The sequence below is a fragment of the Delphinus delphis genome, chromosome 6, assembly GCF_949987515.2.
Source record: "Delphinus delphis chromosome 6, mDelDel1.2, whole genome shotgun sequence".
In the NCBI taxonomy this organism is placed as follows: Eukaryota; Metazoa; Chordata; class Mammalia; order Artiodactyla; family Delphinidae; genus Delphinus; species Delphinus delphis.
Window position 1 is genome coordinate 40,071,617 of NC_082688.1, and position 25,657 is coordinate 40,097,273.

General features: G+C 38.6%; 1 pseudogene; it reads left to right on the plus strand.

Annotated features, from left to right (window-relative positions):
* The first annotated feature begins 3,739 nt into the window (after nt 1-3,739).
* LOC132427655 (ferritin light chain pseudogene) overlaps nt 3,740-25,657 on the plus strand; it is a 75,552-nt pseudogene continuing 53,634 nt past the window's right edge.

Sequence of the window (25,657 nt, forward strand, 5' to 3'; positions counted from 1 at the left end):
CTACTGTTAAATCCCTTCCTTGACTGACAAGTGAAAGGGTTGGATGACTAAGTTAAAAAAAAAAAAAAAAGTTGGACATTTCAGGGGAGACTCATCAGTGACAATATTACCCTGCACACCAGATTTAATGATCCCCAAGCTTTCCTCCTGGTTTTCAAGCTGATGGGTGATCTGATCTGGGGAAAGAATGATTAACAATTTTGGCAGCTTTCTCACTTTGTTTTATCATTTTTTAGAAAATATTCCCTTTTGTTTCCTAATAAACAAAAATTATTTATAATGAATTCTTAGCTCCTTTTACAGGGAAAAGTTGCTCCCGTTGCTCAGGTGGTGCTGACTTTCAGACATACTAAAAACTGAGGCATGAAACAATTAAGCAGAGCTCACGTAAAAAAGCAGAGAATGACAATGTTCAAATGAAGTCTATGCAAACGGGGCAAACCCACAACATTCTATAAATGTAAAAAAGATGAACATGGCATGTCAGAGACATTTAGGGAGCTCTGGACTCTTCATACAGGAATGGAAACTCTGAAAAGAGCTAAGAAAAAACAGGTTTTAGGAATAACTATTTTAAAAGAAACCAGATGAAAGTAAGTAGCTCATTTCTTTATTCTTCCTGCTCTTCTAAATTATATTTGGTTTTTACAGAAGAAAGGAACCAACTGAGCTTTTACTAGCAGCCACCGTCTCTCCACCCTACCATCATCCCACAGTCCCCCTCCTCCAAATAAAAACACCTTGTGATTTGCTGAGTAATTCTAAAGTAATAGTGGGATAATATCTTGAAATGTTAATTGACATTTTTGGTCCAAGTTTCCTTGTGCTCATTGCCCTCTCTACTCCCAACAGCTGGGCAGTAGTGATGGCTTTCCATTTCCCTTGCCCTTAAGGGCAGGCAGGAATAAACAGCCACTAGTGATTTGTAACAGTTGTGAATTTTGAGAGAGAAAGTCATTGTTCAATGATTTAAAATTTAAGACCCAGAGCTTGTGGGTTTAACACATAGCTTTTATTTTAAAACAAAACAAAAACATAGTATGGAGGATACAGGTTGATGACATAAAAGTTGTTTCCCTACCATAGAGCCAAAACATAGACAGAAACATTTCCAATACTCTAGCAATGGGCTTGGAAAGGACTGGAAAATAGGGCTAGAAATAAAGAGTCTCCATTCTCTATGCCCACATTTACTACCTGCCAACACTGTGGCTGAAACCTCAATTAAGGATGGAAATAAGGAAGCAGAAAAGGCTTTTATGTCTCAGTTTCCAACTGGAACTCTTGGAAGAGATACCTCCCAACATGAAGTGGATCACAACAGATTATAAATGATGAGGTATGTTCTGTTTAACACAAATTTTTGAGACGTAATCAGAGACGGGAAAAGTATTTAGATATAAGTATATTATAAACAGTGAAACATCACAAAAAAATGCCAAGTCAGAAGCACTTCTAGAATAGTGATGTGAGGAACTCTGTGGATCCTCTTCCCAATAAAAAAAACAGTAACTAGTGAAAGTATAAAAAGCAATATAAAAATCTTTGGAAGTTGTCCTAAGGTCATATAGCAAATGGAGAAACATTTATTCAAGAAAATCTACTAAATCTTGTTAAGAACAGAAAGAGTCAGTGACTTTTGAACCATGACTTGCCCCCTTCCCTTCCCAGGCAAAGTGATGGAAGATCTACCCTAGGCACGTGAAATTAGGAAGATAGGCTACTCTTTCACTGCAGCTCCAAGTCTAGGGTTATGGTATCTCCCTAGGAGGGGCAGGCCACCTATTTCTCATCCCTTCCTCTCCTGACTCCATGTTGCAAAAGCTCTATTTCAGGAGAAAATGACAGAGAAGTTGGAGGTCCTCTTTCTCTACCTAGGCCTTGTCATAGGAAAGAAGTTCTAAATTAGGTATGATAGGCTGAGAATACTGGGCCCTAATTATCCTTGTTCCAGTTCATGGGTATAGCTAAGGTTCCATGATAGGAGAAGAAAGCCAAGAAGACCAGAGACTGTCTTTGCCTAGAACTCTGCTCATAGAACATGGGTGTCTCTGCAAGAGAAACAGGCCGCTATCCTCACCCCCAACTCTGAAGCAGTAGCACTTATATTCTGCCCAGGAGGAAGAGAAAGACTAAAAGAACAAAGAGCTCCATACCTCTCCCTAAGAGGACTCAACTTATATGGAACAGAGTGCGGAGAACTTCAAGCCTAACGGCACTGTAATCAACAGTGGTGATTTGGGTAGTGAGTAATTAGTAGGGGGCTTATAGCTCTGTAACAGCACTAAGATAAAAGGCAGAACAGCTAGAAGGTTAGCAGAAATAACCAAGGAAAGAAGCAGCAAAGAAGAGCCCTCCTAGGGGTGGAGGAAGCCTTAAGGTTTGGCCTCAAAGATGACTCCTACACATGGGAATCAGATTGTTTCTGTTCAAACAGAATCAGGTCAGACTTCAGAGCAATTTATTTACCAGGGAGTTGTCAAAAACAATACAGCAACCAGCTAGAAATTAGCGTAGGCTAACTGCTGCATCTGATACCAATACAGATGGTATTTGGTCTGCAAAGCTAAAGCAGTAGCTCAAGAAGTTCATGAAAAGAGACAGTCAAAGAGAACTCGGATATCCATTGTCAACACAGTGAGGTAGGAGGACTCAGCGTGACGGTACACACCCAAGCCTGCACTCTCTGAGGACCAACATTAGAGGCTGCACATTTTGGGAAAAGCAGTCTTCACTCAACTAGTTCAGGCAAGTAACTAAAAAACAAAACAAAAAAACCCTAGGAGACTAGAAAAAAATGACAGTCCTGGAGATGCGATGTTACTATCAGAGTTGCTACAGCATATTATCAAAGTATCCAGTTTGGAAAAACAACAACAAAAAAACAAATTATGAGACAACCGAATAAACAAGATTATGTATTTTCAGGATTTAAAAGAACAGGCAACAGAAACTGCATTTAAGAGAGTCCGAATGTTGTACTTAGAGGACAGAAACTTTAAAGTAGTTATTACAAATATGTTCAAAGAACTAAAGGAGGCCACACTTATAGAATTAGAGGAGGGTATGATGATAATGTCTCACCTACTGGAAAATATCAATGAAAATCAGAAATTATAAAATGAACCAAAAGGAAATTCTGGAGTTCAGAAAGTCCGGTAACCAAATAAAAAATTTGCTAGAGGGGGTCAATAGGAGATGGAAGTTGGGAGAACAAATCAGTAAACATGAAGACAGATTGACAGACATAATACAGTCTGAGAACAGAAGAAAATAAGAATGAGAAACAATGAAAAGAGCCTGGGAGAAATGCAGGACACTATTGAGCATAGTAACATACAGTTGATTCTCAGTATTCATGGATTCTGTATCTGTAAATCTGACTACTTGCAAAGTGTATTTGTAACCAGCCAAATGGATACTCAGGGCATTTTCACAGTCATTTACAGACTTAGGTAAAGCAATGAAAAATCTGAGCCACCCAACACACAGGTTCTTAGCGGAGGTCAAACCAGGCAACACGCTGCCTTGTTGTGTCATCTCTCATGCTGTAGACAAGTCTCTTTTTGACATATATTTACGGCCAAGTTTTTCACATTTTTGTGCTTTTTGTTGGTGGTTCTGCTGTTTTAAATGGCCTTCAGGTGTAGTGCTGAAGTGCTGTCTAGTATTCCTAAGCACAAGAAGGCTGTGATGTGCCCTACAGAGAAAATGTGTGTTTGATAAGCTTCATTTAGGCATGACTTACCGTGCTGTTTACCATGAGTTCAATGTTAATGAATCAACAATACTTTACATTCAGGAAAAGGAAGAGGAAATTTGTTTTGTATGTGACACTGCTCCAGAAAGTGCTAAAGTAATAACTATAGTACATGATGAAGCTTCAGAAAGGCAGAATTTTGTGGATAAATTTGTGGATTTGTGAGTTGATGAACAAAAAAAAAGTACAGTGTACAGATTGCTGTGAGGCTGAACTCCAAAGAAATTTATGGTCAAACAGTTAATGAAAGCATGACCGATTCCTTACAAAGTCTTCTAAAATATAGAAGAGGATAGAATACTTCTCAACTCATTCTACTATTTCAATTTATCCTGATGCCAAAACCAGACAAATATAAGAAATACCCATATATAATTTTGGAGATCACGTGGGTGTGGGATTTGAGCTATTCTCAAGAGTCTGAGGACCCTGTTGCTGGCTTAGACGTGAACCATAGTTCTGATAATAATTCAAATTAATATGTGTCTGTATTGCAGTGCTCAACTGTGTAACCTCCAGAGTCTTAAATGCTGTTTCATGGCTGTGGCTCCATCAAACAATACAATAAATTATCTTCCCAAAAACTAGAAGAAAATCTTAGACTTGAAAAGGTTGAGGGCTTCCCTGGTGGCACAGTGGTTCAGAGTCTGCCTGCCGATGCAGGGGACACGGGTTTGTGCCCCGGTCCGGGAAGATCCCACATGCCGCGGAGCGGCTGGGCCCGTGAGCCATGGCCGCTGAGCCAGCGCGTCCAGAGCCTGTGCTCCACAACGGGAGAGGCCTCAACAGTGAGAAGCCCGCATACCGCAAAAAAAAAAAAAAGTTGAAATGATTATTATCAGAAACTTTATACATAACCATAACATCAAACTGTGATACAGCTGTGAATTTGTCACATGATCAGATGATAATAGTCTCTTCTTCAGCCAAAGCTGATAAATCAGGAAAAGGAAGGATTGAAACCTGGTATCAAAATAATTTTCTGTTCTGTGTTAAACAATACTGGGACTGGCATACTTCCTCTGACTACGTTAAACAATACTGAGAATAAGCGAAGTAAAATTAGGTTCTTGCTCCAGAGAATACTTGCTCCTGCAAGGTAAGACTGAGCAAGCAAGAACAGCTTACTTACTGAGACTAAGCTTACTCATCATACCTTACTTCAAGACTCTTGCTTCTCTGTACATACCAGTCCAAAGCAATTACGTCATAAACTCTGCCCAGTCCCAACCAGCTCCCCTTCTTGCAAAACCCACCTTAAAATTACTCTTTAAAATTCTAAAATCATACAAATATTCCCCACCTCCCCAATTTTCCCCTTCTGAGGTGTTACCAAGACTGTGACAGTTGTATTTTCCCTTATTGCGGTAGGTCAAATAAATTTAGCTGTGCTGAATTCAGGATTTTCTGTTGGTCTCTTAGTCTTTTGTGACAGCTGTCACACCCCTTAGGTTTTTACATCCTATTGGACAATGAGTTTTTAAAGATAGGCTCTTATACTTTATTCTCTGTGTATATGTCAGAAAGTACCCAAAAAAAAATACTGATTGCATTTACCAGGCAGTCAGAGAAACCTACTGAACTGAAACATTGCCTTATACTTTTACCAATAGCTATAGTGGAAGAATAAAAGTATTGTATTCTCATGCTTTAGAGACTGAAAACAGTAATATTTTGTTTCACTGCTTTCTAACTAATGTGGAAATTATCCAAAATGGAAAAACGAAACTCAGATGATCATTATCAGCCAAAAGAAGTAATAAAATTTGCTGGGTTTTAGAAAGATGCATTTTAAAGAGAAAAACAGAGGAATATGTAGAAAGACTTTGAACTAAATCATTCATAATACAATAAGCAATCTATTCCTAAGAGGTGCTTTAAGATATCTGACAGTATGGGAATGTATTTATTTATTCAATAAATATGTTTTAATAACTACTACAGGCTGAGTAAAGTTTTTGGAATTGGTGCATGGTGGTTAATAAAGCAAACGTTCTCTAACTACATGGGACTTGTATTCTAGTTGTGAGAAGGCAATTTTTCAAAAGGAAATACACATAAATATAGAATTACAGTTTGCAGTAAGTACTATGAAGTGTAGTCAAAGAGACTAAAAACAGACACTGAGCACAAGGAGATTAGGTAGGCTTTGCAGAAGACCAGGCATAAGATTAAGCTGGAATGTAGATATTTTTCCCTACCTTGACTTGAAGGATTAGGCTAAATCTCCCAGCAAGTTGGAAATGTACAATTTTCCCAAGATAGAGGAAGAAAATGAAAACAAAAGTGAATTTTCAGTTGTCTTACATCATGGAAATAATAGATAACGGGAACGAGATATGTTTCATCAATCTTGAATAAAATGATACACTAGATTTGGGGAGGAAGGATTGAGACCATGTAAAACTCAGCACTAGAAATTCTATTTCCATATAGCATTTCCAAAAGCTTTACACAAAGTTATTCTGAAAGAAATTGGAATTGGGGCCTACTGTGAAACCCTAAAAGAAATCAAAGTTACTGGTACGGCATTCTAACTTACTGACTTTACAGATTTTCAGTAAATACATTTCACATTGCTTACCTAGAATGTACAGGACATAACCTGTTCTGTGTTAGTGAATTTAGATATCTAAACTCCAAAAGGATATACAAAGAGGCTAAAAATCATTTTAGCATGAAACACACACACATTTACCCAACCATAATTTAATACTTAATAAAGAGTTCAAATTGTTTCTAAATTAAGTCTTATATGCATACTAAATGGCAGGTGCTTCATAAGATTTTCAGTAAATCCCACGATTCAATAACTCCATTTATAGAAGAGGAAACTATAGCTCAGAGAAACTAAATAAACTACTAAAGGTCCACAGCTAAGTAATTGTGTAAATGGGTTTTTAAGTCAGGTTTGTTTGGAGGCACACTTTCTTTTCTTGGCCACTTGTTCTCCCAGAGTGACCCTGAAGTTAATATTTCTCAACAATTTTTAGGTATGTCCCAATGACTTATTAAAAGTAGGGGAAACTAAGATCCAACCTATTACACCTTTAGGCAGATGAACAGCCTACCAAAACATATGAGTTTTCACTATCACATCAGCAAAAATAAAAAAGTTTGAGAACACATTGTTTTGATTTGTAAATCTAGGGCAAAGAGGCAGTTTTATACATTGTGGATAGACGTGTGAATACATGAACTCTCTAAGGTGGTAACGTTGGCAGAATCTATCAAAATTACAAATATACAAACACTTTGATCCAGTCATTCTAAATTTGAGTTTGACGTGTCCCTGTCATTCTGTGAAAGAAGCCCTCGGTGATGCTCTACCCAGCTCTCACATGCCTGCTCAGTGTTTGCACCAGTTTCTCAGTCACTGGCTCATTTCTCTTCTGAATACACTGATTACCTGGAACCATACTCCTAATAGTCTCCACCTTGATTATTACTTGGAATCCCTGGCTACCCTGCCCAGTTCACTTGAGGAGTCTCCCTTATATATCAACATTTGCCTGAATGAAGTCTGAATTCATCATGATCTTTCTACAGTTAGCATTACGAGTTGGTTACTACTGCTCCTCAGTACCCACATTTATAATCCTCCCTCCATCTCTGTTCTTTGTGCCCAATGCTGTTGGGAGGTCAAAGCATACTCTCCAATTCAGCCTGCCCAATATATAATACCTTTAAAAATTAATTATATTGCACCTCATCATGCACAGCACTAAACCACCTAGGCCAAGGAAAGGAAATTTTTGAAATACTTTCTATAAGCTAAGTCCTCTGCTAGCAACTTTTGCATATTCTACCTGATTCAATCTTCATTGCAGACCTGGAGTATAGATATTATTTTCTTCACTTTCTCTTGAGTAAACCAAGACCTAGTGAAAATACCTTTCTTAAGGTCATGTGTTTAAGACTGAGCTGTGATTATAGCCAGCTCTCTTGACTTTCAATCTAGTACCATTTTTAATTAAACTTCATGGCCTCTAAACCACCTCCCTTTTAATCAGAAAGGGATATTCAATCAGAAGTCGATTTCCATTTCAGCAGCTTCAGTGAATATAGAAGAATTAACGTTTTTTCTGGAAGGCAATTTTGTGATTCCTCAGGTACTGTATAAATTCATTGTCAAATGGCTTTAACATCTTTTAAATATTCCTTCATATTTTGTTACACTGGCCCTTTTTGTTTCTTTCTTTTTGTTATCTACCATACAAAATCTAGATCAGTCATAAAATGATACTTTCTTCATTAATGGCAACTCCTAGATTATTTTTCTTTGTAAATCAGTTATATACTATGTCTTTTCTAGGTCTGAAACATAGCCAGTCTCTGTATTTCGGCAGCAGGTGACTTATGAAGCCTTACAGACGGAATGTGCCATCTGTTTGATATCTAAGAATTTCAAGCTACGTTTGTCATAAAACATATTTAATCTGGATTGGTAATTACATATTTATATGATCAATTTTAACCTTCATGAGTTTAGAGGCTATCTCTGAATATGACTTTGATCTTCATCTTGGTTTTTTTAATTTAGATTGCTCCTGGCTCTTAATACAATTCCAGTTGGTATGGACTACTCCATGTAGTATATGTACCTGATTTGAGGCACTTTGATTTAAAATGCCCCATTTCTAATTTAAATTTTCTCATTAGTGTAATAGTTACTTTTCAAATCCTCCGGAGAATTCATGAAACTTCCTCCTTTGTTTCTTTTATTCTTCAGCCTTTCATTCAATAGAAATGCATTAATGCCTGCAATGTAGCAGGGACTAGCAGTCACCTGGTTATAACGTTGAACAAAGGAGGCACAGTCTCTGACATTACTGATCTATGTTCTTGTTGGAGGGAAGACAGCATGGAAGCAAATTCAACAAGGTGGAAGAGTTTAAGCAATGGCCCTGAGGTAGGGAAAAAAAATGGGTGTCTTTAGTAAACCAAATGATCAATAATGTAACTGGACTACAATAAAATTAGGCATATTGCACAGGGTGAGTCTGCTTAATGGTCTGCTAGAACTTCATAGGGAATTTGATTTTATACTAACTATGGTGGGAGTAACAGACTGATTAATTTTATAAGAATATCATTCTCATTACAAAATGGAGAATAGTTTGAGAGTCACAGGGTAGATAGGAAGAGACCTGGGAGATTGTAACAGAGTCAGGCAAAAGATAATGATAGCCTGGTCTAAGTAGAGGACAGATTAAAGATGTAACTTGAAAATAAGATTAGCATAAATTGAGGAGGATTTGACATAGAAATTGAGAACAATAGAGATTTAAGGATGATCCAGATATCATGACCACGTCAGTATCAGATAGGATAAAGCCAGGTGATGCTGCATTAATAAATAACCACTGAAACCACATGGCCCAGAACTACCATATTTATTTCTTGCTCATGCTACATGTCTACATGGGTTGACAGGGGGACTCTGCTCACTGTAATCACACAGAGATTTGGGCTGATGGAGGAGCCAACCTCCATGACCTGAACATTGTAGGTCATGGTGCTAGAGGAAAAAGAGTTCTTCACTTTCTCACCCACATCAGCTACTAAATATCCTAGCCTGTAGGTGATCTATCCCACTTCCATACACAATTCTTTGACCAAAACTAACCACATGGCTCCACCCAAACACAAGAGTGCTAGGGAATGCAACCCTATGCATGCTTGAAAGGCAGAAGGCTGGAAAATGTTTGATGAAATTATTAATGATTAATACCATGTTTCCTCTTTGTAAGATCCAGTTTTTATTTTTTAGAAAAACTCAGGAAATTTGCTGAAAATAGTGACCACACTGTGCAGGTGGCATGAGCACCTTGGACATTGAATTCCTGGACCGTAAATAATTTCATGTCCAGAAGACCCACCTCTTAGGGCACTTCTCTTGTGGTGATGTCTCCCAAGCATGCTGGAGTCCTACTTTAGACACCACTTACGTTCAGATTATCATCTGTGCTATTATCTGTGTTATTATAGATATGGTGAAGTATGTGGCTAGGTCTTGGCATTTTGGGCAAATGACCTTTTGTAAAAGAAGTATAAAAGTTGCCTTTTCCAATTTATCTACATTTATGAGAGTCAATTTATATTACAATTCAAATCCTTTGATGAGTACTCAATATACTACAGATTCAAAGGTATAGTCTCTGTAGCATAATAGACTGTAACTTGGTCAAGACATCCTGTTCACCACTGCATTCACTTACATATAGAACGGTGCCTGGCACATTGTTGGATGACTATTAATGAGTATTTAAATGTATATGACATATAATACACCCCCATGTAGAATATGATGTTCAACTTCTATAATATAAACTATATTTATAATGTCGCATGTAAAATAAAATGGTATGCAATTGTATATATGAAATGTCTATTACATGTCTTATACAAATAATATTTAGTATTTATTATATGCCAGACACAGTGTTTGGTGATTTAGCTTCATTTTACTTATTCCTTTTGATGATGAGTTGGTTTTAGTATTTTTACTCCCATTTTAGATATGACAATACTAAGCTTAACCTACTCCTTGCATTTTTAGGGGATATTATGTTTTGGCAAATTTCCTGGACTCTGTTCCAATGTTGTATTTTCCATATTGAATAAACAGTGACAGGACATGCTATGAGAAGTCAGAGGATAAATGCCCCAACACTACCTGGATCATCAATTTTACTTGAAGTATGTTTTGTAAAAAAAAAATCATGGTATTTTATATTATAATAAAAATTATAAAAAATGAATTTTTCATAAGAAAATAAACTTTGAAGAAATTTAAAGTTGACTGCTTATTACGTCAGCTGCTCATATTTTTGCTGTAAGGTGTGTGTATCAGGTAAGAATTTACTTCAGCTGCATTAAAGGGCAAAGTGAAATATCAGTGATTTATATAAGGCAGGGGTTTTAGTTATCAGGTAATGAGAAGTCTAATTAGTTAGTCCAGTGCCGGCCTGAGGCTCTGTGACAGCACTAGGAGTCCTACTCCTATCACTGAGTTCACCATCCCATCATGTCGTTGTAAACTCATAGTCACATGATGGTTCTTACTCTGCCTCATGGTTGAATCTATGTTCCAGAAACAAAGGATACTGGAAAAGATGAAAGGCTAAAGGACAAGCCAGCCAAGTCTGTCCCATTTTAAATGATTTCTTGGAAGCACCAACAAAAACTTACACATTCATTGGTCAGAATTGTTTCACACAGGAAACTTTAGCTGCAAGGAAAGTTAGAAAAAGTCGTCTTTTAGCTGGGTAATGGACACACCCAGTAAAATTGGGATTGTGCTAGTAAGGAAGTAAATGGGAAATAGATATTGGGTGGGTAGCAGTTAGCCACCCAAATAATCTGAATGTAAGTGATAGCCAGATGTCTCCATTATGCCTTGGAGACGTGTCCATTGGTCATCATAGAGCGGCCACCCTAAGAACTGGGCCTCTTGGAAGTGAGTTGAGTTTTAAAGGTTTGAAAAGGACTGATTTACAATACATGCTATCTGGGTGGCCCTTCCCTTGCAGAATCTATTGACAGCTGCTTGATCTTGCAAGCAGATCACTGATTTAACCCTCCATAACTTGAGTTGAGGCTATGTAAGTCTGAAATCACTACAGATATCCAAGCTAAGAGTTCTCCATTTTCCGCTGACCCTATGAGTGTTCTCTGTCTGCCTCTTGTTGGAGCATTTACAGTGAAAGTTGTTCACTTAGTTTCTAAAGAATTTAACTGCTGAGTGGCTTTACCTGGGCCATGAAAATATCTAATGCAATTTAGTTAAGAGAACTCTACCGTGGACAAACGGCCGTCAGAAGAAACCCAAACTGGTTCAGTTATGGTGCTCTGAGGTAAAAGCAGCACTGCCTTGGGTATGACTACTTTTTCCCCTCAGAAAAGTAAAATTTCTGAACCAAGACTGATGGGACTCTCCTGTCCTCAGGTGCTTTTTAATATTCTTATTATTTAATCACGTTGTGGTCCTGGGTGAACCAGGCCCTGCTGATGACAGGGAAGAGGGCACATTTTTTCAGAAATCTCTCACACCGACTTCAAAAGACAAGGAACGCTTCTCAGTATACGAAGCCCAAGATTTGGATGCTCAACACCAAACTCTGGGATGTGCTTGGGCCTATTTTAGGGGAAAACAAACCTCACTTTTCATAGTGGCAGCTGGATTCAGTTATTTCCTAGAACAAACCCCTACTATAATCTACTGTTTTCAATTTACCCAAATCCCACCAGAAAACATAGAATTTGAAGGGCACAGGAAACAAAAGCAGTTAGATAAAAACCATTATGAAGCTGAAAACTCCATAATTAACGTGATACTTCATCTCTCACGGAAACACAGATAATTAAAATGGACCAACCACTAACAACTCAAAGGAACAAACAAGGCAAAGATAGCCTTGCAGTGCCCCCTAGCAAACACTGCAAAATTCCTCTCTGTAACATTGCTTCTTTGTTACTGCAAATCTAGCTCAAGCTATTTTGAAGCCACAGTCCAGACAATTCTCGTTCCTAATCACTATTGAAATAATTTGACAAACTACCGAAAATTATGCTGATGTCCATTTAATATTAGAGAAGCAAACCAGAGCAACGTTCTTTGATAGCAATCTGAAACCATACACTCATGGGACTGATTTCTTTCTTATTTCCATCTCTCCTTTCCTTTTTTTCTTCTTTTCCTTCTTTTAAAAACATTGTGCTGAGCCTGCGATCTTGAACCTAAAGCAAACTAAAAGTAAAAATAAAGCTGATAAGATTTCAAAGCTGTTTTCCCTCTCTTCTGGAAATTCACATGTTGATTTAGCTTATTCAATTCTGCTAAGCAGACTACTTTTATATAGGACTAGCTGAATTTTACAGTCTATTTATCTTACACCTTTTAATTAAATGGCCTCGACCTGGTGCCCGGTCCCTATTCCACTGTCTTATATAATATATCTGTTCACATTTTCCTTCTAATTAAGAGTAAGAAGCGGTTTCAGGAAGCGAGGTAGAAATATGTGAAAATCACAACAAGGCACAGCAATTTCATTTTTCAACCTGGATGGGTCCTGGGCTTTTCATTCAGGTCAGCTGAGCTTCTAAATGCTGTGAGTGATTACTAATTTCACTCGGTTTTCCCAGTGAAGCTGAAGGTGATGAAGGAGGGACAGATTTGGGGACAACCAAAAGATGGATAGAAGCATAAAGCAATAGTGTTCAATTTCAAGAAAGTCAACAGAAATGTTCAAAATTAGCTAATTCTTCTGGGTGTTATGGAAAATTGCAGAGTGGAAATAATAGGTAGATGACATTTGATTAAATATTTAATTAAGCTAAATACACACAAGCCTCTTAATTCTGAATGTGCTCTGTACAATGCTTTTCCACCACAGAGAAGTAGGGAAACGTTTTTCAACAATTTTTTTTTCTGATTATATTTAGTTGCTGACTTGATCAGGCCAAGCATATCATCCCACATTCAAGTCACACTGCACAAAGCGTTATTCCACTTATTAGACCCAGTTTTTCCCCTGCTTATTCACCATATTGACTTATTAACATTCTGCCTTCTCGATTAATTTAAATGGCTTTGGAGAGGTTTACCCTTTGGCACTCAGGGACCAATGTAATTGCTTTATAGGCTACTCTTACCACTGCTGATTTTCAAGAAGAAAACACAAAGGTTATGATGCTTTGCTGGACAATGGCAACTCAGGAAGAACCAGGGGTGCATCGTGGATTGGATACTGAAGCTCAGTAGTTTTTGGTTAAAGGAAGCTCCTGAGTAGAGATCTAGCATCTGGTCCCATAAAGTTTTACTCCAGAAAATACATTCACACAAATGAATTAATATTCCTATTACCATTTCCATTACTCAGTGAGCTAAAGAATCCAAAATCACTAGAAAACGGTGAAAAGAGATGCATGAGTAGAAAAGGCATTTTTAAAGTTTTCAAAATAAAAACTTTAAGCTTTTGCATATACATTTGCAAGCACATTAACTCCAGGTACAAAAAGTTGCCCCTATAATAGTCACAGTGTTTTACTTTCCTATATCAGCCACAACTGTGATGCTTAATTAGCCATATGTTTATTCCTACTGGACTATGACTCCTCCAGGACCGGATCTGAGTTGTAGTCAAACTGTATCGCAAGTAGTGTACTCGGCACAATGTAATTGGTACACGGCTGTTGATTGAATTGGATTAAATTGAATTAGGTTAATACTGGTAAATGTCACTACCCAATCAGTCAGCAAGGACTGGAGGCTTGTACAAGGCGAAACAAACATACTGGCTGGCCCTGTGACTAGGTATTCTGTAAAAGGAAGGTCGGTTATGTGGTTTTGATTAAAACTGATACTGGATTTTTCATATTAATGAACAGTTGACTGATTCCACAATTCCCTTCAGCCCCCAAGGGAACTGGATACCTCTTACGCAGTCATCTTCAACATTCCAGTACTCTCCCTTTCCCACAGCATAAAATAAGCTATCCCTACAGAGACCATTTACGAATCTACTTTGTTTTAAAAGCACACCTATCGTGCAAATCAACGTTACAGGTGCTGCATTTTAGAGAGCCACTGACCTCCAAGTATTCCCAGAGCGCGTGACACTCAGCAACCCTTTTTTTTAGTGTCATAGCATGTGGTGTACTAAAAGAAAGAAATCATAATTGCAAGGCTAAAGCACAATCAAACAAACAAGAATACTATGCTAACAATCAAAATAACTAAATAAAGACACCCAGCGGAAGAATTAAGAAGAAATCTTGTGAGGCGGGTGAAGCAGTCTGTGTCATGATTAAGAGGTGGGTTCAAGCTGGACCCCGAATCAAGAGAGAGGGTGTAAATTAGGCTTTCTGTGTACTGCTGTGGGGCCTCACCCCTGTGGCTGCTACTCTGAATGTGCTGGAAAGAGGCTGGAGGGGACCTGAGCAAACCAGGTACCACAGAGGGTAAGAACAAAGAGAAACTAGAAATGATGCAGAAATGCTGTCAGTGTAACTGGTAAACCTCAAAAGACAGGAGCCACTGGACCAATTTAATGATGCAAGAGACAATTTCCTCTGATAATGCATTGCCCCAAAGGAACCAATGCTGTGGAGCAGAATACAATTCATCCATAAGCCACAGAGATCAGAAGCAACAACAGTAATCCTTGGAGTACAGGGAAGTTCTGTGATTCCTGTCACTATCTGCCCCTCCTCGTTCCTCCACCATACACACACACACACACACACACACAAACACGAGTTTGTCTCGGGGCTAGTTTGATGCTACGAATTAAAGATACATCAATATTTGAATTGTAATCACCTTAGTTAAGATTATTCACCAATTCAATTAATACCTGCAGCAAATTCTTCAAAGTCTGAAAAATATACAATCCTCTGGGCAGATGCCATACATTCAAATACTGTAAATTCTTTACCCAATTCCTTAGGCTAGAACACAGTTCTTCCTTCTTCAAGAATGTCATTTACAAGAAGTTAAGGTATGAATCAGGATCATTTTCTTAAGCACATGCAGCGTATTTTTTCTCAAAACCATGAGTAGTACTGATAGCATCAAATGATCTACACTTCTACTAGTAGATGAAAATATTACACCCAGAAGTGGTTTATGTTTATTTCTTTAAAAAGTCATTTTTAAATTTTTATATTCAAATAATGAATGCACATGATTTTATTTTTTTAACATCTTTATTGGAGTATAATTGCTTTACAATGGTGTCTTACTTTCTGCTTTATAACAAAGTGAATCAGTTATACATATACATATATCCCCATATCTCCTCCCTCTTGCAACTCCCTCCCACCCTCCCTATCCCACCCCTCTAGGTAGACACAAAGCACCGAGCTGATCTCTCTGTGCTATGCGGCTGCTTCCCACTAGCTATTTTACACTTGGTAGTATATGTAAGTCCATGCCACTCTCTCACTTTGTCCCAGCTTACCCTTCCCCCTCCCCGTGTCCTCAAGTCCATTCTCTACGTCTGTGTCTTCACTCCTGCCCTGCCCCTAGGTTCTTCAGAACCTTTTTTTTTTTTTTTTAGATATTCCATATATATGTGTTAGCATACAATATTTATTTTTCTCTTTCTGACTTACTTCACTCTGTATGACAGACTCTAGGTCCATCCACCTCACTACAAATAACTCAGTTTCTTTCCTTTTATGGCTGAGTAATATTCCATTGTATATATGTGCCACATCTTCTTTACCCATTCATCTGTCAATGGACACTTAGGTTGCTTCCATGTCCTGCCTATTGTAAATAGAGCTGCAATGAACATTGTGGTACATGACTCTTTCTGAATTATGGTTTCCAGAGAAGATATACAGATTGCCAACAAACACATGAAAGGATGCTCAATATTACTAATCATTAGAGAAATGCAAATCAAAACCACAATGAGGTATCACCTCACACCAGTCAGAATGGCCATCATCAAAAAATCTACAAACAATAAATTCTGGAGAGGGTTCCCTTCTAGAGAGAAGGGAACCCTCCTACACTGTTGGTGGGAATGTAAGTTGATACAGCCACTATGAAGAACAGTATGGAGGTTCCTTAAAAAACTAAAAACAGAACTATCATATGACCCAGCACTCCCACTACTGGGCATGTACCCTGAGAATATCACAATATTTTTAAATAATTGACTTGCATTACTGTTTTCTTGATTATCAACATCAGATCTTATCAGTTTATTTTTGTTATGGGAGTTACGTTCACTCTGCCCCCAAATACACACATGAGCATGTAGACAGACACACACACACACACATACACGTCCCTTCTCAGTCTCCCAGTGTAGTTTAATATCATTTCTTAATGGAAAATAAGGGTTACATTATTTAATATGACTTTGTAGTATATATTATTATTGCACTTTTTTTTCTTACATTTTGCCCAAGGAATTAATAATTGTCTTTTTCCCCCTATTTTCTCAGCTTCACCTGGAGTCATTACATTTTGCAAATATTTCAAAAGATCTTTCAAATACCTACTGGCATTTGAAATTTTTGAGTTGACTAAACCAAATTCCTTTTTAAAACTGGCCATGATTGTTTTTGGAAGACCTTGGCTCTGCAGCTCTCCATCTCCCAGCTCCAGTGCTCGCCAGCTGCTGGCTAGGTCTCCTGTACAGCAGTCACACTGGAACTCCATGGCACTACTGCTTTGGATTCACCCTTTGCCAGATTTCATGTCCTTCTCATATTTAGTTTACTCCCTTGTTTTGCTGAAATATATCCTACAGTAGCTTCCTAAGAGGACAATCAAGAACGATAAATGTTAAGAACCTGTATACCTAAAAAAAATTTTTTTTCACTTCACACCCTATTGATAACTTGCCTGAGTTTGATTCCTGGATTGAAAATACTTTCCCTCAGAATTTAAAGACACCACTTCCTTATTTTGTAACAGCCAACATTTTCATTAAGAAATCTAATGGCAGTTGAATTCTATTTTATAATATATGATTTTTTTTTTGATGACTGTTTCCTCCCACCAGAAGCTTCTAGGACTTTCTCTTTGCTATTTTTAGAATTTGATTTTTTTTTAATTTTATGCATTTGTTTGGCAAATTTATTTCCAACATGACCTTTTCCAGTACAAAAGTGTATACTCTTCAGCTCTAGAAATGCTTTTACAGTATTTCTTCGATAATCTCTTCTCTCTTATATTTTCTGTTGGCCTTTCTCGAACTCCTTGTGTGCTGGAACTCCTGGAATAATCTTTTTTTTTCTCATGTACTTTATTCTTTTTATCTTTTTATTTAATTTTCTAGAATTTTTTTTGCTTTATCTTTTAATCCGTCTATTGAATTTTAAATTTTACCTATCAGATTTAAAAATTTTCCCAAACTCTTCTTGTTTTCTGAATGCTCTTCTTTCACAGTAGTTTAGTCTTGTATTAGAGGTGCAGCTTGTCTCATGTCTCAGAAGAAATTAAACATTTGTGTTTTAGAAATTTCCTTCTATTGCCTGTATTGTGTCTGCTTATCATAGGTTTTTAAAATTCTGTTTGTTTTCTCCTTAATATTGCTTTTCCTTAGAGGACCTGCACCACAGGTTCCTCTTAAAATATAAATTTAGTCTTTTTCTCACCTTCATGTTTGAATGATATCAATGTCTTAGCTTACGGAAAGAAGAAAAAAAAGAAATGCAAAGTATTAGGAAGGAGCAGTTTAGAGCAAAGTTTGTGTTGCTGAGTTATGTATACAGTGTTTAAACTTTCCTCTTTAATTATTACTTCTTCACATTTATAAACATGAAATTCACTTGCAGTTTAAAAGCCAAAACATATATTGTTATAAAAATTCAGTTGAAATGAGAAAAATAAAAAATATCTAGCTCTATCACTAATTCTGTGACTAAATAATGCTAAAACAAATCAAAACAAAAAGAAATTCACAATGGCTGGGAGATTTTCTACTTTCTTTTGGGGGACTTTAATTTTAAAAAATCTTACACTCCTTGCCATTTTATTTCAATTCTAAGTCAATATTTTTTCAGTCAACGCACAAACACACACACACAAAAACTACAATGAGAATGAGAGGTATAACATAGGAACATCATCAAACTTAAACTGAGAATTGAAGTGATAGAGCCTGATAGTATCTTTCTACATGTGTTGGTCTCAAGGTTAATAAGAAAAAGGTTGCCCACAGTGTTGACTCCACGTGGTATTTGAGGGACCACCTAGCAATAAATGTGAAGATTCCAATGTGCCACAACTTTATTTACTGCAAAGTTAGACCCTCGTAGCAAACTCTGTTTTCAAAAGTGAAATTGCCATGACACTGGGCAGTATAAATCTGAGAGCTCCACCATTTCTGACAGGCTGCCACAGTGATTCCACTCAGAGCAGGGCCTCAGAAACACTCCTGGTAAAGAGCAATGAAAGAATTGTGCTCAGTAATTACTCTTCAAAAGACAGAAATAGCAATTTAAACCACTCTAAAGTGCATAACCAGATTGAAATTGAGGTGAGGCCAAAAAATATATATATCATCCATTCCTCTAATAACTCAGAACCAATGAATCCACTTTTTATTTTCTCTCTTCCTCTCATTTTTGACGTATACTCAATCTGTTTCTTCTTGTTTGTTTATACCTCCATCTCTTATTCCTCTCTTTTTTCTGCTTTTTTCTCAAGAGTTTCTTCCTCCTGTTTTCTGTTTATCTCCTTTCTTCTTTGTCCATTTCTTCTTGATTCATCTCCCTTTCACTTTCACCCTGCAGCTGTCATAACAGTGGTATATGGAGTTAAAATGTGTGTTTGTGTGTTGCATCTTTGTAAGCATTATACTCATTGAATATAAGCTACCATTATTTTCTTTTCTAAAATGAAAAATTCTGTAATTTGAACTTCTTCCCTCATCCCTTTTAAAATGAAGTCTGGGGGAAGATGGCGGAAGAGTAAGATGTGGAGATCACCTTCCTCCCCACAGATACACCAGAAAAACATCTATACGGGAAACAACTTCTACAGAACACCTATTGAACGCTGGCAGAAGACCTCAGACCTCCCAAAAGGCAAGAAACCCCCCACGTACCTGGGCAGGGCAAAAGAAAAAAGAAAAAACAGAGACAAAAGAATAGGGACGGGACCTGCACCAGTGGGAGGGAGCTGTGAAGGAGGAAAGGTTTCCACACACTAGAAGCCCCTTCGCGAGCGGAGACTGCGGGTGGCAGAGGGGGAAAGCTTCGGGGCCGTGGAGGAGAGCACAGCAACAGGGGTGCGGGGGGCAAAGCGGGGAGATTCCCGCACAAAGGATCGGGGCCGACCTGCACTCACCAGCCCGAGAGGCTTGTCTGCTCACCCGCCGGGGCGGGCGGGGCTGCGAGCTGAGGCTCGGGCTTCGGTCGGAGCGCAGGGAGAGGACTGGGGTTGGCGGCGTGAACACAGCCTGCAGGGGGTTAGTGCACCACAGCTAGCCAGGAGGGAGTTGGGGAAAAGTCTAGACCTGCCAAAGAGGCAAGAGACTTTTTCTTCCCTTTGTTTCCTGGTGGGCAAGGACAGGGGATTAAGAGCGCTGCTTAAAGGAGCTCCAGAGACTGGCGTGAGCCACGGCTAACAGCGCGGACCCCAGAGACGGGGATGAGACGCTAAGGCTGCTGCTGCCGCCACCAAGAAGCCTGTGTGTGAGCACAGGTCACTCTCCACACCACCCTTCCGGAGAGGCTGTGCAGCCCGCCACTGCCAGGGTCCCGGGATCCAGGGACAACTTCCCCGGGAGAACACACGGCACGCCTCAGGCTGGTGCAACGTCCTGCCATCCTCTGCCGCCGCAAGCTCCCCCGGCATCCGCACCCCTCCCAACCCCCAGCCTGAGTGAGCCAGAGCCCCGAAGCAGCTGATCCTTTAACCCCATCCTGTGTGAGCAAAGAAAAGATGCCCTCCAGCGACCTACACGCAGAGGCGGGGCCAAATCCAAAGCTGAGCCCCGGGAGCTGTGCAAACAAAGAAAAGAAAGGGAAATCTCTCCCAGCAGCCTCAGACAGCGGATTAAAGCTCCACAATCAACTTGATGTAGCCTGCATCTGTGGAATACCTGAATAGACAACAAATCATCCCAAATTGAGGAGGTGGACGATGAGAGCAAGATTTATTATTTTTTCCCCTTTTCCTCTTTTTGTGAGTGTGTATGTGTATGCTTCTGTGTGAGATTTTGTTGGTATAGCTTTGCTTTCACCATTTGACCTAGGGTTCTATCCGTCTGATTTTTATTTTCTTTTAAAAAAAAATTTTGTTCTTAATAATTATTTTTTATTTTAATAACTCTATTTTATTTTATCTTACTTTATTTTATTTTATCCTCTTTATTTCTTCCTTTCTTCCTTTTCCTCCCTCTCCCTCTCCCCCTCCCCCTCCTCCTCTCCTTCTTTCTACTTTTTCTCCCTTTTATTCTGAGCCATGTGGATGAAAAGCTCTTGGTGCTGCAGCCAGGAGTCACTGCTGTGCCTCTGAGGTGGGAGAGCCAACTTCAGGACACTGGTCCACAAGAGACCTCCCAGCTCCACATACATCAAACGGTGAAAATCTCCCAGAGGCCTCCATCTCAACACCAGCACCCAGCTTCACTCAACGACCAGCAAGCTACAGTGCTGGACACCCTATGCCAAACAACTAGCAAGACAGGAACACAACCCCACCCATTAGCAGAGAGGCTGCCTAAAATCATAATAACTCCACAGACACCGCAAAACACACCACCAGACGTGGACCTGCCCACCAGAGAGACAAGATCCAGCCTCATCCACCACAACACAGGCACTAGTCCCCTCCATCAGGAAGCCTACACAACCCACTGAACCAACTTTAGCCACTGGGGACAGACGCCAAAAACAACGGGAAATACAAACCAGCAGCCTGCAAAAAGAAGACCACTAACACAGTAAGATAAGCAAAATGAGAAGACAGAAAAACACACAGCAGATGAAGGAGCAAGATAAAAACCTACCAGACCTAACAAATGAAGAGGAAATAGGCAGTCTACCTGAAAAAGAATTCAGAATAATGATAGTAAGGATGATCCAAAATCTTGGAAACAGAATGGACAAAATGCAAGAAACAGTTAACAAGGACCTAGAAGAATAAAGATGAAACAAGCAACGATGAACAACACAATAAATGAAATTAAAAGTACTCTAGATGGGATCAATAGCAGAATAACTGAGACAGAAGAACGGATAAGTGACCTGGAAGCTAAAATAGTGGAAATAACTACTGCAGAGCAGAATAAAGAAAAAAGAATGAAAAGAACTGAGGACAGTCTCAGAGACCTCTGGGACAACATTAAACACATCAACATTCGAATTATAGGGGTTCCAGAAGAAGAAGAGAAAAAAAGAAACGGACTGAAAAAATATATGAAGAGATTATAGTTGAAACCTTCCCTAATATGGGAAAGAACATAGTATCAAGTCCAGGAAGCACAGAGAGTCCCATACAGGATAAATACAAGGAGAAATACGCCAACACACATATTAATGAAACTGTCAAAAATTAAATACAAAGAAAACATATTAAAAGCAGCCAGGAAAAGACAACAAATAACACACAAGGGAATCCCCATAAGGTTAACAGCTGATCTTTCATCAGAAACTCTGCAAGCCAGAAAGGACTGGCAGGACATATTTAAAGTGATGAAGGAGAAAAACCTACAACCAAAATTACTCTACCCAGCAAGGATCTCATTCAGATTTGATGGAGAAATTAAAACCTTTACAGACAAGCAAAAGCTGAGAGAGTTCAGCACCACCAAACCAGCTTTACAATAAATGCTAAAGGATCTTCTCTAGGCAGGAAACAGAAGGAAAACACCTATAATAACAAACCCAAAACAATTAAGAAAATGGGAATAGGAAAATACATATCGATAATTACCTTAAATGTAAATGGAGTAAATGCTGCCACCAAAAGACACAGACTGGCTGAATGAATAGAAAAACAAGACCCATATATATGCTGTCTACAAGAGACCCACTTCAGACCTAGAGACACATACAGACTGAAAGTGAGGGGATGGAAAAAGATATTCCATGCAAATGGAAACCAAAAGAAAGCTGGAGTAGCAATTCTCATATCAGACAAAATAGACTTTAAAATAAAGACTATTACAAGACACAAAGGAGGACACTACATAATGATCAAGGAATCGATCCAAGAAGAAGATATAACAATTGTAAATATTTATGTAACCAACATAGGAACACCTCAATACATAAGGCAAATACTAACAGCCATAAAAGGGAAAATTGACAGTAACACATTCATAGTAGGGGACTTCAACACCCCACTTTCACCGATGGAGAGATCATCCAAAATGAAAATAAGTAAGGAAACACAAGCTTTATATGATACATTAAATAAGATGGACTTAACTGATATTTATAGGACACTGCATCCAAAAACAACAGAATACATATTTTTCTCAAGTGCTCATGGAACATTCTCCAGGATAGATCATATCTTGGGTCACAAATCAAGCCTTAAGAAAACTGAAATCGTATCAAGTATCTTTTCCGATCACAACGCTATGAGACTAGATATCAATTACAGGAAAAGATCTGTTAAAAAATACAAACACATGGAGGCTAAACAACACACTACTTAATAACGAAGTGATCACTGAAGAAATCAAAGAGGAAATCAAAAATACCTAGAAACAAATGACAATGGAGACACGATGACCCAAAACCTATGGGATACAGCAAAAGCAGTTCTAAGAGGGAAGTTTATAGCAATACAACCCTACCTTAAGAAACAGGAAACATCTCGAATAAACAACCTAACCTTGCACCTAAAGCAATTAGAGAAAGAAGAACAAAAACCCCCCAAAGTTAGCAGAAGGAAAGAAATCATAAAAATCAGATCAGAAATAAATGAAAAAGAAACGAAGGAAACGATAGCAAAGATCAAAAAAACTAACAGCTAGTTCTTTGAGAAGATAAACAAAATTGATAAACCATTAGCCAGACTCATCAAGCAAAAAAGGGAGAAGACTCAAATCAACAGAATTGGAAATGAAAAAGGAGAAGTAACAACTGACACTGCAGAAATTAAAAGATCATGAGAGATTACTACAAACAAGTCTATGCCAATAAAATGGACAACATGGAAGAAATGGAAAAATTGGTAGAAATGCACAAGCTGCCAAGACTGAATCAGGAAGAAATAAAAAGTATGAACAGACCAATCACAAGCACTGAAATTGAAACTGTGATTAAAAATCTTCCAACAGGGGCTTCCCTGGTGGCACAGTGGTTGAGAATCTGCCTGCCAATGCAGGGGACACGGGTTCGAGCCCTGGTCTGGGAAGATCCCACATGCTGCGGAGTGACTGGACCCGTGGGCCACAACTACAGAGCCTGCACGTCTGGAGCCTGTGCTCCGCAACAAGAGAGGCCGCAACAGTGAGAGGGCCACGCACCGCCATGAAGACTGGCTCCCACTTGCCGCAACTAGAGAAAGCCCTCGCACAGAAATGAAGACCCAACACAGCCAAAAATAAATTAATTAATTAATTAATTTTTAAAAATCATCCAACAAACAAAAGCCCAGGAGCAGATGACTGCACAGGCGAATTCTATCAAACCTTTAGAGAGGAGCTGACACCTATCCTTCTCAAACTCTTCCAAAATATAGCAGAGGGAGGAACACAACCAAACTCATTCTATGAGGCCACCATCACCCTGACACCAGGGTGACACAAAGAAAGAAAACTACAGGCCAATATCACTGATGAACATAGATGCAAAAATCCTCAACAAAATACTAGCAAACAGAAGCCAACAGCACATTAAAAGGATCATATACACCATGATCAAGTGGGGTTTATTCCAGGAATGCAAGGATTCTTCAATATACACAAATCAATCAACGTGATACACCATACTAACAAACTGAAGGAGAAAAACCATATGATCATCTCAACAGATGCAGAGAAAGCTTTCAACAAATTTCAACACCCATTTATGATAAAAACCCTGCAGAAAGGAGGCATAGAGGGAAATTTCCTCAACATAATAAAGGCTATATATGACAAACCCACAGCCAACATCGTCCTCAATGGTGAAAAACTGAAAGCATTTCCACTAAGATCAGGAACAAGACAAGGTTGCCCACTCTCACCACTCTTATTCAACATAGTTTTGGAAGTTTCAGCCACAGAAATCAGAGAAGAAAAGGAAATAAAAGGAATCCAAATCGGAAAAGAAGAAGTAAAGCTGTCACTGTTTGCAGATGACATGATACTCTACACAGAGAATCCTAAAGATGCTACCAGGAAACTACTAGAGCTAATCAATGAATTTGGTAAAGTAGCAGGATACAAAATTAATGCACAGAAATCTCTGGCAGTCCTACACACTAATGAAAAATCTGAAAGTGAAATCAAGGAAACATTCCCATTTACCATTGCAACAAAAAGAATAAGATATCTAGGAATAAACCTACCTAAGGAGACAAAAGACCTGTATGCAGAAAATTATGACACTGATGAAAGAAATTAAAGATGATACAAATAGATGGAGAGATATACCATGTTCTTGGGTTGGAAGAATCAATATTGTGAAAATGACTCTAGTACCCAAAGCAGTCTACAGATTCAATGCAATCCGTACCAAACTACCACTGGCATTTTTCACAGAACTAGAACAAAAAATTTCACAATTTGTATGGAAACACAAAAGACCCCGATTAGCCAAAGCAATCTTGAGAACGAAAAACGGAGCTGGAGGAATCAGGCTCCCTGACTTCAGACTGGTACTGGCACAGAAACAGAAAGATAGATCAATGGAACAGGATAGAAAGCCCAGAGATAAACCCACGCACATATGGTCACCTTATCTTTGATAAAGGAGGCAGGAATGTACAGTGGAGAAAAGACAGCCTCTTCAGTAAGTGGTGCCGGGAAAACTGGACAGGTACATGTAAAAGTATGAGATTAGATCACTCCCTAACACCATACACAAAAATATTCTCAAAATGGATTAAAGACCTAAATGTAAGGCCAGAAACTATCAAACTCTTAGAGGATAACGTAGGCAGAACATTCTATGACATAAATCACAGCAAGATCCTTTTTGACCCACCTCCTAGAAAAATGGAAAGAAAAACAAAAATAAACAAATGGGACCTAATGAAACTTAAAAGCTTTTGCACAGCAAAGGAAACCATAAACAAGACCAAAAGACAACCCTCAGAATGGGATAAAATAGTTGCAAATGAAGCAACTGACAAAGGATTACTGTCCAAAATTTACAAGCAGCTCATGCAGCTCAATAATAAAAAAACAAACAGCCCGATCCAAAAATGGGTAGAAGACCTAAATAGACATTTCTCCAAAGAAGATATACAGATTGCCAACA